The sequence below is a fragment of the Macrobrachium nipponense genome, chromosome 16, assembly GCF_015104395.2.
Source record: "Macrobrachium nipponense isolate FS-2020 chromosome 16, ASM1510439v2, whole genome shotgun sequence".
NCBI lineage: Eukaryota > Metazoa > Arthropoda > Malacostraca > Decapoda > Palaemonidae > Macrobrachium > Macrobrachium nipponense.
The window spans coordinates 66,549,027-66,565,676 of NC_087209.1; the positions used below are offsets into that span (position 1 = coordinate 66,549,027).

At 41.6% G+C, this 16,650-nt stretch overlaps 1 pseudogene; it reads right to left on the minus strand.

The window, feature by feature from the left end:
• Nucleotides 1–16,650, minus strand: part of LOC135195362 (ral GTPase-activating protein subunit beta-like) — a 142,307-nt pseudogene that overhangs the window by 109,216 nt on the left and 16,441 nt on the right.

The following is a 16,650-nucleotide window of genomic DNA, read 5'->3' on the forward strand; positions in this document are numbered from 1 at the left end:
TGACGGTCGGCCTCCAGCTACTTGCGTCGTATGGTCCGGTCGTCCTAGAACCGTGCCTGGTCCATACGGCGTCATAGCGGGATCGCGAGCGGCGCACCTCTCGCGATCACTCCATTAAGGTTTACCCTTCGCTTTGCCTCCGGTGTAAAAAGCCGATCCTTTTTTTTTTTTTTTGGAGGTTTGGAAAAAGGGTTTAAAGGTTTTTTTACAAGGGGGAGGGAGGCAGGGGACCTGGACGCTCTCCCCCCTAGCCTTCACTGTCTGGCAGGACCAGCGTGCTTGGAGGGCTGCTGCTGATCGTCAACCCAGCGGTGGCGATCGAGCAGCAGGCCTAGCCTTGCCGCTCGCCTGGGGCGAGAGGCTCGGCTGAGAACGTGACGCTGATCTCTAGCGTCAGTGCGAGCTGTTGCTGGTTACCGTCTCCGCCCGTCCCGATGGGAGCGGCGTCAGGTGACCTGCTAGGCTCGCTGTCGCGGTTTGGAGGGGGGGGGGGGGACCGGGCGAGCGTCCTCTCGGCGCGTCGAGCCGCTGGTACCCCCCAGCCTGGCTGGTACCGACGGCCGCTGGGGACCCCTTCCTCGCCTCAACCCGTGGCTGGTCAGCGACCGTCACGTCAACTTTTCCGAGCAGCCAGCTGGTCGCTGCGAGAGCATCCACTGGCCTGGCGAGAGGTCGTCTGCACGACACTCGCCAGTCTTCTGCTCCGCGCTTCGGTCTTGGCGGCGAGCGAGCTCGGGTGTCAAGACTTTGGCTGGACGGTCCTCCCGCGGGAGACCGTCCACGGGTCGGTACTTCTCTTAAGGCTAATCGCTAACGAGAAGCCGAGGCGGATCCTGGTTTAGCGGCAGACCAGGCGAGGAAGTCCAGCCGAAGCTGGTACTCCTCTGGTCCCCGTCTTCTTCTCCTTGGTAGAAGAAAAGACGGGCCCTGTTCCCGAGGGAGCAGGAGGACCAGCAGAAGAGCTCCCCGAATTGCCGGAGCGAGACGGGCCCTTTAGAAGGTCCCGAAGGAGCCTTCTTAGGGGGGAAAACCCGGGTTACCAGCTGGTCGCTGCAAGAGCGGCCGCTGGCCTGGCGAGAGTCACCTGAGCGGCTCTCACCAGCCTTCTGCTCCGTGCCGAGTCTTGGCGCCGAGCGAACTCTGGCGCCGAAACTTGGCTGGCACGGTCTCCCGAGGGAGAACGTACACTCGGGATCTCTCGCGGAACGAGAGACCGAGCCGGAACCTGGCGTAGCGGCATCGCCTTGCTAGCACCAGGCGAGGAAGTACCAGAGCTAACCGATACTCCTCTGTCCCCCGTCTATCTCTTCCTTACGGAAGGGAGACGGGGGGGCCCCCGCTCCCAACCCGAAAGGAGCAGGAGGACCAGCAGAAGGACCCCCCCCCCCCGTCCCATTGGGGTGGGACGGGGGCCTTAGAAGTTCCCGAAGGAGACTTCTTAGGGGGGGAAGGCAGCCTTCTTCTTCTTCGGCTTATGGGCCTTAGAATAAGTAAGAAGGGGAAGAGGCAGCAGCAGACGATGAAGACGAAGATGACAGCTTCCTCTTCTCCTCTTCCTCGTCAGCTCACGCAGGACAGTCGTCAGGTCCTCCATCTAGGCCGGAGCCGGGGCTATTGCCGAAGCAACAACACCGGCCCGACTGCACCTGTCCGGAAGGACCTGGACTGGGGTAAGACACACCGTGGCCAGGACCAGCATGGACAGGCTCAGGAACCAGGAGCGCCAGGACAGCAACCAGCTCAGGAGCGGGCAGGAACAGCGGCAGCGGTAGACCCAGAAGGGGACAGCCAAGCCAACAGCGGGAATCACATCAGCAGCAGGTACGGCAGGCCCAGCGATCGCCTCGTAGAATCATCGGCAGCCAGCGGAACCTGGGTTACTGGCGGGGGGGCCGGTCCAGAGGCTGCTGGAAACAGCGGAAGTCTGGGGCAGGCAACCGAAAGAAAACAGGCGGCGGCGGCAACCCCCCTCGGTACGCGGCGGCCCTAGTAAGCGGCAGACGGCGTCACCGACACAGCATGGGGAGTGTAGACCAGGAGGAGCAGCATAAGCGGCCGTGGTAGTAGTGGAGACCGCCCCACGACCTCGCTAGACGCTGCAACAGCCCGTGGATGCTAGGCACGCCCTGCCGCCGCGGTGGTCCATACCTGTCCAAGGTCGTCTCCCACGGATGTAGCACCTGCGGTAACATAGGTAGATTAGTAAGAGGGGTTCCCTCACGCACGGGGGGAAGACATGCCCACCCCGAACGCAAGGAAGACCCAAATACAAAATACAACGAAGAAGCTGAGCGGGGGGGCCAGGAAGGAAGACGAAGAATCAGATACCAAGGGAGTCGCGGGAGAGCTTTCCGACGACTTCCTGGCAGACCTTCGCTTTCCCCTACCCCCCCTACCCCCCGCACAGCAGTGAAAGTAATATGAAAATGAAACAGAAATACTGCCCTTTGGCGATTCACTCATAGACTTAAAAGGGGAAAAGATCAATTCCCGGGTAAGAACGGAAACTTGATCCATAATATGATGCTATCATAAAATATATGAAAATGAAACAGAATACTGCACTTGCGATTTCACTTTCACATAAAATAATCGTAAGGATCAATTCCCGGATAAGAACGAAAATTGATCCAAATTAAAATTTCATGCAAATAAATAAAAAATGAAAATGAAAAGAATATTGCAATTGCGAATCCACTTTCATTGCAATCTATTATACAAAATAAAATGGCTCGTGCTTGCCGAGCGCAATCACTCTCTCGGTAACGAACGCACAGGGCAAAAATATAATGAAAAAGAGTACTTACATTTTTCAATTACACACTTTCGCCCAACATACATGACTCGGCGCGAGCGCTGCCCGCCCTCGGCACCGAGACATAATTCAAGGGTTCAATTCATGAAAAAAAGAGAGGAAATCGCCGCATCTACGGCGATAGCTCCATGTTGGTTCATAATTAAGTAATGAAAATGAAACAGTGTACTTACAGTTTCATTTTCAAGTCAAACAAACCATTAGTAGAAAACACAATATAAACAAAGCATACGACGATGAAGCGGGCAGAGAGCGATGACGAACTGTCCTTCACACCCGCGGCCGAAAGCAAAAGTGATTTGTTTACCTTCCAGTCGCGCGACAAGCAGTTAACTACCGTTCTCCCCTTGTTCGAAGCTTACGACGTTCCAGCTGCCGCTAGCTACTTCCTATTGTTAAAGGACCGGATGGTTTGTATTACGTATCGGAACAAGTGATTTGTTTACCTCCCAGTCGCGCGTTGGCGCGCGGGGGACTGTCGGACAAGCAGTTAACTACCGTTCTCCCCTTTCTTCGAAGCTTACGACCGTTTTCCAAGATGCCGCTATGCTACTTCCTATTGTTTAAAAAGGACCGATGGTTTGTATTACGTATCGGAACAAACCACGATTGTAGGAAGGGGAGAGACACGGTTAGTCAATTCCATCCCGCAGGAGAGAGACATGTACCCGACCACTCATGACCGCCACATAAAAACATGATACTGCGTTGGTGTCTAAGGCTAAGCGTCAGCGGATAGCAGTCTTGTTAGCCGACTGGCCTTACCCTTCCAGAGTTGCCAGCTACTCCATTTAATAAAGGAATCTTATAAATTATTATCGAACTTCAGGAAGTTCTTATAATGCATATCTAAGCGAAACAAGATTCGATAATCTAGAAGCTAAGTAGGTGTGTTGTCTAACATCCCTTTAGCGTAGTCCTTCCTAGGAAATTCCTAGAAGGATACTGGTAATTGAGTTGCTCAGCAAAGAAGTAACTACGGTATGTGCTTATGATTTGCCGTATCGTATTCTCATACAGCAGATACTCTACTACCTTCTTTCCCTGCCGAGGCAGATAGAGAAAGGAAAAATTTTTTCTATCTTCGTTCTTTTCGTTAATAGAACGATAGAAAGAGTATATATTTCTCCTTAAAGAAGGAAGTTAATCCAGGAACTCTTTAAATCTTCGTGATTTCTCATAATCGTGGAAGAGACAAAAATTCCTGTTCATACTGTAGGGGTTATTTACGGAAGGAAGTAGATATTTCCTATCCGCACCATCATACCCAAACGTCGATGAGCTTCTTATAAGAAAAAACTCCCAAAGCTCTTGCCTCTTCATAAACGAGGGAAGAGCATGAATGAAGGAGAGAGTCCTCTGAATAATGACAAAAATGGCTTCTCTTAGTATCAGAATCCTTCTGGCAAAAGCGACGGCCGCCTGTGCGACATCTTGCACCTTTGCCAGGGGAAAGTTGCTCAAGTTAAAACTCAATGAGGAGCCTCGCGACTGACCTCTCTCTCATAAGAAGATTAGGAATATTCTGGCTTCCTGGCTCCTTGCGCCTAGCGCCTGGAATGTTCCGCGCGGCCTGGAATGTTCCGCGCGCCTGGAATGTTCCGCACGCTAGGAAAAGGAGACTCGCTCCTGGAACGTTCCGCTTGCGTGGAAGGTCCCGTGCGCCGATAGTTCCGAGCGCCTACTAGACCCCTTTTAGAAAGAGCCTCTTGCTCGGAAACGTTCAAAGGAAGGATCGTTCTGATTGCCACTCTACTATAAGGCTCCTTGCTCTAGCCGTCTGTTTTTCTGGCGCAATTTGCGCCAGGCTAGCGCTTCCTCTCTTTGAAGGCGCCTTGCGCCAAGAAAAATTTTCTAGGAACGCGGATTCTGCGTTTCGGTTGTAGGAACGCAGGCTCGCGCTAGTCTGTCAGCTGGAACGCGCCTCGCTGCTGGCTATTGGAACGTAGCTCACGCTAGCTTGCTGGAACGCGGCTTCCTGGCAGCGGCTGGCTCTTGCTCAGTGTTCTCTTAGCTTTCAGAGAACGCGCTAGATCATCGAAACTCCAAACATACATTCTTCGTCTTTTCGGATGTAAGATGAAGAGACGCACATTTTAAAGGATGCCTTATCAATGGCTATCCTTGGCAGTCTGGGACGTTCTACAGAACCTGCCGAGGGGACGCCTGATCGGTGGTGGGTCTCCCTACCTTCCTGCGGCTGTCGACTTTCCTCCTCCACTGGGTCTGGGAGTTTTGGAAGAGGTCTAGGCCTGGAAGCGCTACGGAGCCGATCAGACGCACCCTCCACTGCACTGGGAACACTATATTCACTTCTTACCTTTTTAGAGCTCGCCTTTTGAGCTCCATCCATTTATCTTCAAATTTGCACATATGAATTTGTAGATTCTGTGGAGTAAGAAGGTGATGAGGATGCAACCAACTACTAGAATTGTCAATACTCTAACTGCCTCGTTAGAAATGAAAACGAGAGCTCTTAAAGCTTCTAAAGGAAGCGTATCTAGTTATATGCTTTCTGACTTCTAAAGTAGGAAGTTAGATCTTATATTTCCTTCATCAAGGGAAGTTTTCTAAAACTTTATACAACGTATTTTAGTGAAAAAAAAAAAAAAAAAAACAAAAAAAAAAAATCAATTTATTTCCCTTATTGCAAAATATATGAGTGTCTACCGAAAAAAAAAAAATTCGGTAGTTTCCAATTTTCACGTAATACATTCTTCGAAATTTCGAAGCCAAATTCATTAAAAAGTTAATAAAAGCGTATGCCAAACCAAAGACCCAGTACTTCCCTGCAAAAGACAGCCCAGAAGGTCGATGGCTATGAAAAAACGAAAATCAAGTCAGGAGGTAGCAACAACGTATGTTGACACTACCGCGACAGAGAAAATCTAGTTCTAGAACGGTAATCATTCCTATTCCTGCCACCCAGCAGCAGGGGCGGTAGATCACCTGACCTACCTGCAGCGTGTGCCGCGAAATTCGAATTTCTGTCGGGGACGACGGAGTCTATAGCTAAGTATATATCTGCTGGGTAAGTTCCATGTACAAAAAAGAATCCTTTCACATCTGTCATTCATCTTTTGCTGTCTTACACCTCCTGACAAAATAAAACCAGTTTACACAGAATAAGGCCTGGATGACAACAGCATCACACAAGTATACAGCATTCCAAAAGAATGGAAAAAGATAAAAAGAACTTTAGCTTTAACTTTATAAGTGATAAATATCAAAAAAGAAAAAAAAATCTGCAAATTAACATGAGAAAAGGAAGAATTCAGCTCCTCTTGTAATGATAACATATTTCAGGCAAAACAATACTATGTTTCTTGCAATTTTGACAAAAAAGCATGTCTAAACATTTCTTTTGCTTTTCTACATCTCCATTAGATGAAGTCAAAAACTTTCCAAAGCATTTAAATGGCCTTATATGCAAATTAAATTCAATATAAAAAAAAATGTTTTTTCATAATGTAATTAACCTAACCATGCTGTGACAAACTGGCAACATTTACAAACATTTCTAAATGATGGATGACTTAAAAAAGCATTCGCCTCACAATTACAGCCATGGAATTCAATAACATACGTATTATGATTACAACTACATGTACATGTGGCTTGCTGTACATGGAGGAAATCAACTTTGTTGAAGGCTATATTCCTCTCAGAATAGTATAGTAACAGACAATCTTTGTACGAATAAAAATTAAAAAATATTGACATCCATTATGAAAAAACAAAACCACTAACAGCAACACAGCTTACATAAACAACTATGAAAAAACTATATTCTATAAATCCTCTGCTTCACAATGGAGAAGGTCATAGTTCTATACATTCCTCTGCTTTGCAATGGAGTAGGTCATAGCAAAATTCAGGATAACATATGAACCAAAAATAATGAAACCTATTTCATATCTAGAAAACACAACAATGACATTCTCCCTTGCAATCCATGTCAAAATCTGGCTTAAGCAGAACCTGGGCACATATCTAAAGTTCTATAACTAAAGCCAATAAAAAGTAAACTGAATAAAACTCCAGCAAAAAAAATGCAATACTCACGCAGCTCCTGCAGTACATGCTATCTGCTTGGTAACATCACATACAAATGTCAACTCCGAAGCATAAATGATATTTACAGTATAAAAATGGCAAAGACCAAATCATAACTTCTGTTCTTACCAGATGACATTATGTTGTGATCTCTGTCAGATGAAAAGTTGTGCTGGGATATGGAATCCATAACTTCACATAATGCTGCATCCTGGACACAAAACAGGAGGCCTCCTAAAATAGATATATACAGCACATTAGGAACATTAAGAGATTCGTCATGCCAATCCAAAAGTCTAGAAATGTGACTTGGATGCCTTATTAAACTACCTAAGTATGATGGTTACCAGTAGTTGTTAACATCATGGAGTCTAAACAAAATCCCTGTCAACTGATTATAAACATAAAATTTTTATTTCACAAGCATCGGCAATCCATCAACACCTGTTTAGCTGGTTGAATGCATGCTTTCTTGGTACTGCCAACTATAATTCTGAGGAGATACACAACATACTATAGCCTTAATGTAAGTGACACTGGTTGGTTTGAGAAATGGGTTGGAATGAGATGGAGCAAATGAGGCTGTTACTGTACACAGCACTATGAAAGTTAAATGTTAATTCTGTGGTCTGATTAAAGTACGCTGCATACTACTAATACTGTAACAGTAAAGCATGTGGATGGATTATTGCTTTTATATTAATTACTCCCTGCAATACTTATGATAGATTTACTATAATACATTTACTATTAGTATTGGCAGACTTTCACTAATCCAACACCGTTAGAGCAGGTGTCTCAGATTAGTGAAAATTTAAATTATGAAAGGATTACCTCAGAACAATAACTGACCATGTCATTATTCACTAAAATTTCATAGTGCATCGTTCGTATCACATATCGTGTAATATTCAACTTCATGTGATGTTTAAACCCAACTTTTTCCACAAAAATTACCATATGATTCATGACAAAATCAAAATTACTTTAATGTTCTTATTTACATGATTTCTAGTAAAGGTAAACTATTGGACTTCATTATATTGAAATTAAATGAAGTTTGCAAACAATCTATAAATCCATTCATACAAGCTTTCTCCATACTCTATTAAACAAATACAACCTGTACTGCAATTCACAGTAATCCTGTAAATGATGGTCATTTCCTTGTACAAGGAGTTCTGCACATTTGTGTGATTTCTGATTTCTCTAAACCTCAACACATACATCTCCCAATGTTTCCAAATAACTACTGCATTTCAAATGACAATTTTGCTTTAAATCTAGAAGGCAAATTATTTCAATTTAACTACTAAATAGGCTGTTTTCTACAATGAATGGAAACACTGTCTAAAGCTTAAAATGTCTCTCTTACATCTATATTTACCATCATAAACCATTATTATTGTTACTATTATCATTAATTATTATTATCATCATCATAATCCAGTATCCAACAACATAATTATCACTGACACAAATCATTAATTATTATCATCATCATAATCCAGTATCCACCAACATAATTATCACTGACACAAATGTCTTAACTGACCAAGGAGCATTTGTGTGTTTGCAGGGTCTGTCTCTACTTGCAGGGCATTAGAAAGAAGATTGACAAGCTGAGGTCGAAGATGTGACAGAACAAGTCGCTCCCCACTGCTGCATCCAACTTCTTTAACTTGAAGACCCTGAGATAAAAATAAATAAATCTAAATCAAGACCTAAAAAATTCCTGATAAAGGATTTTCATTACTGACATGTAAAACCAAACACTTATCAGGTACGTATTTGCAAAAATCTTTTCACCTTCAGCAAGCTTTTTGAGCTCCACGAAATGATAAATTTTTAATTAATTTTTATTTTTCATAGCTAACAAACCTAAGGCCTTAACATTAGGATAAATCTTCTGGTGCCAGTTGGAAACCTGTTAAAACAGTAAATAACTGTAAATACACAAGTGTGATCTCTGACTCACTTCCATCTCAACTACGTTTCAGATGCCAGATACCACAGATTCCTTGCATTTACAATTTTTTATTGTTTTTAACTGGTTTCCAGCTGGTGCCAGAAGATTTATCCCAATGTTAAGACCGAAGGTTTGTTAGCTATGAAAAATACAAATTAATTAAAAACTTGTCAAAATCCTACAACATGAAATCAAAAGAAAATCATTACTTCTAGTGCAGCCAATCAAAATGTTGTACAACTACAGCACAGTACAACTACAGCACAGTATTTTATAACAAAATACGTACAGTGGTACCTTGCTTTCACTAATGCTTGGTGGGGGGAAAGTTATCTGTTAATCAAGATTGTTGATATTAGTTTCCTTACAATAATTTGCTCATTATCTGCTGTATACCACTAAATGTAAACATATTGCCAACATGGTCTTTGATGTATCATATATACTTATAACAACATTCATGTGAACAAAATGACAAATTTGTAACTAATTTGTATTTTTCATAACTTACAAACCTGAGGTCTTAACATTAGGATAAATACTCAGCGCCAGCTGGAAAACCGGTAAAGTTTTTAAAATAATTGTGTACACAAGGGACTATTGGCATCTGTGCTTGGTCACGAGACATGTGGGGCCACCCACATACCCATCATTAACTCGTGACCCCATCAGCTATTCTTCCAATCCAGGTTATTTGATAGTGGGGTGGTTAGAGGTGGGCCTTTGTATGTTAAGACCTCAGGTTTGTAAGTTATGAAAAATACAAATTAGTTACAAATTTGTCATTTGTTCATATACGAAACAAACCTTTGGTCTTAACATTAGGATAGACTTACTCTTGGTGGGAGGTAAGTACTATTAACCAACTGGGAGTTTGCCACCTTTGATCAGTTTTCTGAATACCAGAATTCTACGAAACAACTGACCAGTATTTCCGAATCTAAGACATATATGAATATCATAGTCAGACTTCTGGGTTTTTACACAATGTCATAGTTCATTGCATCCGAGGAAAATAAGAGGATCTGTTCCCCTAACAAACCAATTCATCCACTCATGTAGGTTTGTTATCATTCCTCTCCCCCTTGCTAAAGAGAGGAACGTCCTGCTACTGATAGGTATCTTACTGATACTGACCCTAACAGTATGGCCGCTTCACTCACCTGTACCTTGTCCACTCCAGCTTATGATGGTACTCTCTCTTACTGCCCTAAGTAAAGAAGGAGACAGAAATTTGAACTCTTGATTTTCTTGCTGATTGGGCTGTGACAGTCCTGGTTCGAAGATGAAAAAGAATTTACTCTTCTCCTCTTGTCCCGAGGATCAGACACGAAATCTCGTATCCTCCAACGCTTGACTGGTACTCAGTGATACCATCGAACTTAGCTATGACACCATCTAGAGAAGAAGACGAATCACGCCTTTTCTTTTTGTCTTACTTAGCCATTTTCACCTCTAGATCCTGTTTATTCTTCATTACTGTGTGTACCAATGAGTCAAAAAGCGTATTAGGTTTCGGAGGCAGCGAAGTAAATCGAGAATCAGTAGGCTGTGACGTCATGACTACCGCCATTTGCAAGAGGTCTTGGCTATGACGTCAACACGCTTGATGGAAGCATGAGGCTGTTTATGGTACTCTTGCAGCCAAGATCAAGAGACCCAACCTTCTGTGGCATTTCTACTTTTCAAGGATGTGACAGTCCTGGCTCGAAGATGAAGAAGAAATTATTCTTCTCCTCTTGGCACGAGGATCAGTCACAAAGTCCCTGATTCTAGCCTTTTCCAACTCTTCACAACTACTTCTTGTGCTTTCATATAATAGGGATGTAAAAATCCTGGCTCGAAGATGGCGAAGAAACTTCTTCTCTTGGCTCGAGGATCAGCTACGAAGTCCCTATTATTTCCAGGATTGGTCAGGAGAATGCACTGGCATCAAAGCCAGTCAACCTAAGCTTGGACGCCTAAGCGGATGGATACAGAGGAAAGACTTGTGTCTTTTCCATTATGTGACTATCTCCTAACGCTTGTAATTTCTCTCAAAAACAACCTGTGCATTAAAACCTCCCATCGAAGCATAGTTTGTAAAGTACTCTTGTACCTCGAAATGAAAATGGAAGCATGCCTTTGTGTAGGCCGCAGCTGTGAAGAGACGTCATGGCAGTCGCCATGTTTATGACGTCATGGTGGTCGCCATGTTTATGACGTCAATGAGCAACTCTAATGCGAAGCTGGCACCCTACCAGAAGTGCAAGGCTGTTGATTTTAATCTCATAGTCATACCAACCTGACATTAAAGGCTGCCTTATTGCCCTATCTGCTTCTTACAGATGGCGACGCATCTGACTGCCATCCAGTGCATGTCAGGATAAAAGGGACATCCATCACGTGGGATCATGGATGGCAACACGACGTTATACATCAAACCATCTGTCTTTTTTGGGTTGGTTCTCCTGATAAGCCTAACGCCGACCGCACACCTGCATCCTCTCTACCCATGTATCTGGAACGAAAACAAGACGGCGATGCACGCCTCTCCCCGCAGGGAAAGGAGCACAATTAGTCATAATTACTTCCCAAAGCACATCCAGATACATCAAAGCTTTGGATTACAGGCAATCCATATGAATATGCGATATTCCCAAGCATAGGTAACGAATTAACCGTACGTACCTTAAGAGTTTCTTCACCTACGACTTACTACACGATGAGTAGTACATCAACGGTTTCCATTGACGTCGAAGAAAATAAAAGGGTGTTTATCTGCTTCTTGGTTTTATATCCAAGAAAGTCTCCACAGCATGAGAAGGCTTCATGTTCACATACCCGGGAATTCCAAACAACAAATTGAAAACAACAGGGGGCAAACTAAACCGGCTTTAAAAGGACGAAGTAAACCACGTCCTCACTTAAAGGCGGTAAGAAAATAACTGACGGGGTCACGAATCAACGAGGGGTATGTGGGTGGCCCCACATGTCTCGTGACCAACCACAGATGCCAATAGTCCCTTGCGTACACAAATATTTTAAACTTTACCGGTTTCCAGCTGGCGCTATGTATTTATCCTAATGTTAAGACCGAAGGTTTGTTTCGTATATGAACAAAGCCATAATTCAGGCATATTTACTTATATAAATTATGATGGCACTCTACATCTAAATAGCATGCTACATTTCTTTGTTTCATATGCACTGTATGCCATGTGCATCAACTTTAAATTATCTTAATAGTGATGCTAACTTTAAATTATTCCTGCAGATTTTAGTCCAACTTGTCTCAACATAAACTAAAAAATTCAAATAGCCAAATATATTACAAAATTTAAGTGGTCAAATTAAAAAAAAATGTCTGCATCAAACAAAAATAACAAGAGATGCTTCCTGTCCTGATTGCTAACAAATAACAATACTGCAGTGTACAACAGAAGCCAAAGAGAACAATGAAATGACAAATTTTTTAATCAATTTGTATTTTTCATAGCTAACAAACCTAAGGTCACTAAGATAGTCTTCTAGTGCTAGCTGGAAAACCGGTAAAAACAATCAAAGATTGTAAAACAAGGAATCTGTGGCATCTGGCAACTCATGCATATATGGAGTGGATGCTTGGTCATCGGCCAAAATCGTACCCCAGCAAAATATCAGTCTTTCTTATACCACCTTGGAGACTGGAGTTTCGCTTCACTCTCCTATTCCAAGCTGGTTTTTTTATTTTTTATTTTTATTCAGGACAAGATTCGTGGACGTCAACATTTTTAGTCAAGCCTTTGTTTGCCATGTTGACCTTGGACAGATGCTTTTGCTGTAGATACGACTTTTACTCGCATCGGCATCGCTTGCGTTATGTGTGAAAGGCTATCCGTCTCCTTAGAGAGTATTGCCTTCAGAGAGAGAGGAACCCTTACTTTGGTTTAGTGTTTTATTTGGAAATATGTGTATTGACATTTATGCTTTTATGTATCTTTTCACACATCTCTAAGGACTTTTTAATGTTTTAGTCTTTCAGAATGTGTGTATTTCGGGATGTCAGGACGATTTTTAATGGCGAACGATAGCAATCTTCCCTTCTACATGCAGGGCCAGTCGTCATGATCTTCTAGTCTCTTTCCGTCATTTTTGTAAGATTGTGGCGTGGGCAGTACAGCTCTCTTCCGTATTTCCCTCCATCCATCACATATTTTAATTATTAGTTTTTCTCAGGATACATTCTTCTTCCTGAGGAAGAGAGAATTTTTGTTCATTTACAGTCTCTGAAGTTGTCAGCCCTGTTTCTCATCTAGAATGTGACAGCAGCGCAGTGTTCCAGAACTTCGGAGCCCCTCTCCTTCGCGTCCATCACACAGTCTCACTATATGAAGTCAATTGCAGATAAAGGCTACTAAGGCCTAAGTAGGTGTCAGTGAGATACTGTGTTTTCAAATTTACTCCTACAATATAGAATGGAATGGAATGGAATATGAGATTTAGGCTTGAAGCCAAGCACTGGAATCTAAAGGATTACTCAGCACTATACGTAATGAATTTGGTTTGATATGAATATTTATGATGACGAATTTATAAATTAAACAAATAAAATAAAAGATGATTTTAAAACTATGGTAAAAACTGATGTATGGGAAAATCCATTAGGTTAATGATCAAAACAGCAAGGTTCTGCTGTACTTAGATAGACCAAACATGTCTTATTTCAGATGACCCCTGCCTCATGGAAAAAAAAATAAAAAAAAAAATAACATGCAAGCTCTTCAAAAAAACTTCCAACTTGCTAAAAGGTTAATGCCTAACATATTTCCATTCTTTGAAATGTGCTCTGGTAACATTTTACAGGGGCTCATGGATATTAAGAATGTCTTAAATGATACACTTCATAACATCACAATCTACATGCTTGTTAGTATATGCTAAAGAAGAAAAACAGCTATGGTATATTCTATTCTCTACTTGTTAACAGTTTTATCATGAAGCTATTGCAATTTAATCTATAGAAAACAAATCCATATACCTACCACCCCTCACAGATTTGAAAACCTGTTTGTAGTGGTAGAGTGTGTGGCAAGAATGAAGAATGACAAGACCTGAAAAACATATGTACAAATTTTTCACATAAGACTGACCTGGAAATGTAGTGGTAACGGCAGAATAGACAACAACACGTGAGTGGCAGCACGGCGCAGCAGAGGGACAGGTAGATGTGGTGGTGCATTAACCTCTGCTTCTGGAAGTACACCTTCCCCCAACCCCCCCACACTTGGCACTAGCTTACAACTCCCTGAAGGTCCTAAGCGGAAAAACAAATCAACTCCATTGACGAGGATACTTGCTGCTGTTTCACTGCAAACACCAGTCTGCAAATAATCCTGAGTAAGCTTCTTTGCATCATTTATTGTCTTTAATTATGATGATCTAGTTCGTTTCCTACACGTATCTTTCATTTTTTTACCTTATCCCTCTATCTTAAAAGGCTAAGCACAAGGTACCAAGGTTACTTTGTAGTTTTTATTGTTGTATTTTAAGAAACATTACCATCATCTACACATATTTTCACATGTCAGTTATGATTTACTGTACAGTACATGCATTAAACAAAATTGTTTGTCCGTTGCCAAAGGAAAAAAAGCATAATACTAGTACCATTATTTAGTGTAACATCAGAAATATGAATGCTTTACAATTTTTAGCCCAGCAGTATTTAAAGCTGTTTTTAAACTAAGATCTTGATGTGATAAAAATCAATATAGCAAGTAACATGCTTATGAATAACCTGTCAGTCTACAAAGCTCCTATAGAATATTTATGAATGTTTACCAGTAGGTAACAGGAAATTGTTATATAAAATACAAAGATTTTCTGTTTATATTTCACAAAAAAAGCCTTATACTACAGAGCATTTACTTTAAAAAAAAAAACCTTTGTATATGACATTTTTTTTTTTCTTTTCTAACAAATAAGTCAATTGTAGATGAGAACTAAAGAATGTAAACAACTGCGACTACAAACACAGGAAGTTCCATTTTTAGGGAGACAGGCACTACTGGGACTCAATCTCCAAAGCACCTCAGCGGCGTGGTTGGTATGGTATTAGCATCCCACCTTGGTGGTCGCAGATTCGATTCTCGGCCATTCCATTGAGGAGTGAGAGATGTGTATTTCTGGTGATAGAAGTTCACTCTCGACGTGGTTCAGAAGTCACTGGTTTCAGCAACGTAAAAGCACCATACAAACAAACAAACTAAACTCAATCTTCCAGCCATGATTATGCCATTGAAAATAACTGATTTCAGCCATTTTTCATTCATGGCTTTGTCAAAAATGTTCAGGTGAATTCCACATTCATACAGAACTCTTCAGTCACCAATTTTGCAACTGTTGTTAGTGACAACTATCAGTAAATAATTTACCAGTTTGATCATATGAGACTAGCTGCTTTGCAGTGTTACGAAGTTTTTACCCTATGATTTCAATTTTTATGCAACATTTTACTGTACAATGTTATTTAATATACTGTATTGTTGTCTCAAGGAGGATGTATTTTTTACTGAGTTATTACCTTATTAGCACTTGAAAATGAGTTCCCTTTTGTCTTATTCTTTCACTTTTTTTTTATATTTTTCATTTCTCTAATAAAGTTACGAGTAAGTTTTTCCTAATAGTTTGCTTCTTCTTCACCTCATTTCAGGTAATTTTTAAAAGAACTTTAGTGTATACATTACACCTTAACTTATCTTGAATCTTTACTAATCAGTTCCTCGTTGGACAAGTGGTTTTTGCACTTGGCTACCAATCCAGTGGACCGAAGTTCGATTTCCGGCTTGGGCAACACGGGATCAGAGGATAATTGTATTTCTGGTGATAGAAATTCATTTCTCGATATAATGTGGTTCGGATCCCAAAATAAGCTGTAGGTCCCGTTGCTAGGTGACCAATTAGTTTCCTAGCCGTGTAAAAATATCTAATCCTTCGGGCCAGCCCTAGTTCATCAGCTCAGTGGTCTGGTAAAACTAAGATATACTTAACTTACTAATCAGTTACATTATTATTATGGTTTTTGCTATGCTTATCTTTTAGATGTGATGTAATATTTTCAAACACATTACAGCCAACCCCGCTATTCGCAGACTCGCCTATTCCGGATTTTTCAGTGGAAACTATCTATAAATCATTCACAGGAAACTCGCCTATGCACAGATTTTTTTTACAAACACTCTCTCTCTCTCTCTCTCTGAATTCATTAAAGAAAATATACATGTATGATGAATTAGTAAGATTTTAGTTCAACAATTTTTTCGCTCATCTTTTTCCCAGTCTTGTCCAAAAGCTTTGGAGCAAGGGGGAGAGGGTGTAACCTGTCAACTGTGTCAAATATTTTTACATATTGACAGTAAAGGGTAGAAAGTGTTGCCCACTATTAGTTAAACATATGTTGCCCACTCTCAGGTAAATATATGTTGCCACCACTCAGTGCTCTCTCTCTCTCTCTCTCTCTTTCTCATGCCAAGTTGAGAGATAGATAGATAGATAGATAGATAGATAGATAGGGATGGTGGTTTATAGATAGATATACATAATGTATAGTGTATTACTTACATTTGTATTTGTTTAAACAATGTAAGCAACTCAGTTCATCTCTCTGTTATTAGCTGGAAGGGTTAGAAGTGTGAACATATAAATTCTTGAGGGCAAAATGTTTAAGTTGACTTTAAAATGATACGTATGAATATCATCATTTCAAAGATGAATACAGTATGTAATAAGATTATAATTAAAGGTATATTTGATGTAGGATAATACTTTCAGCATACATTTGGTATTTGAA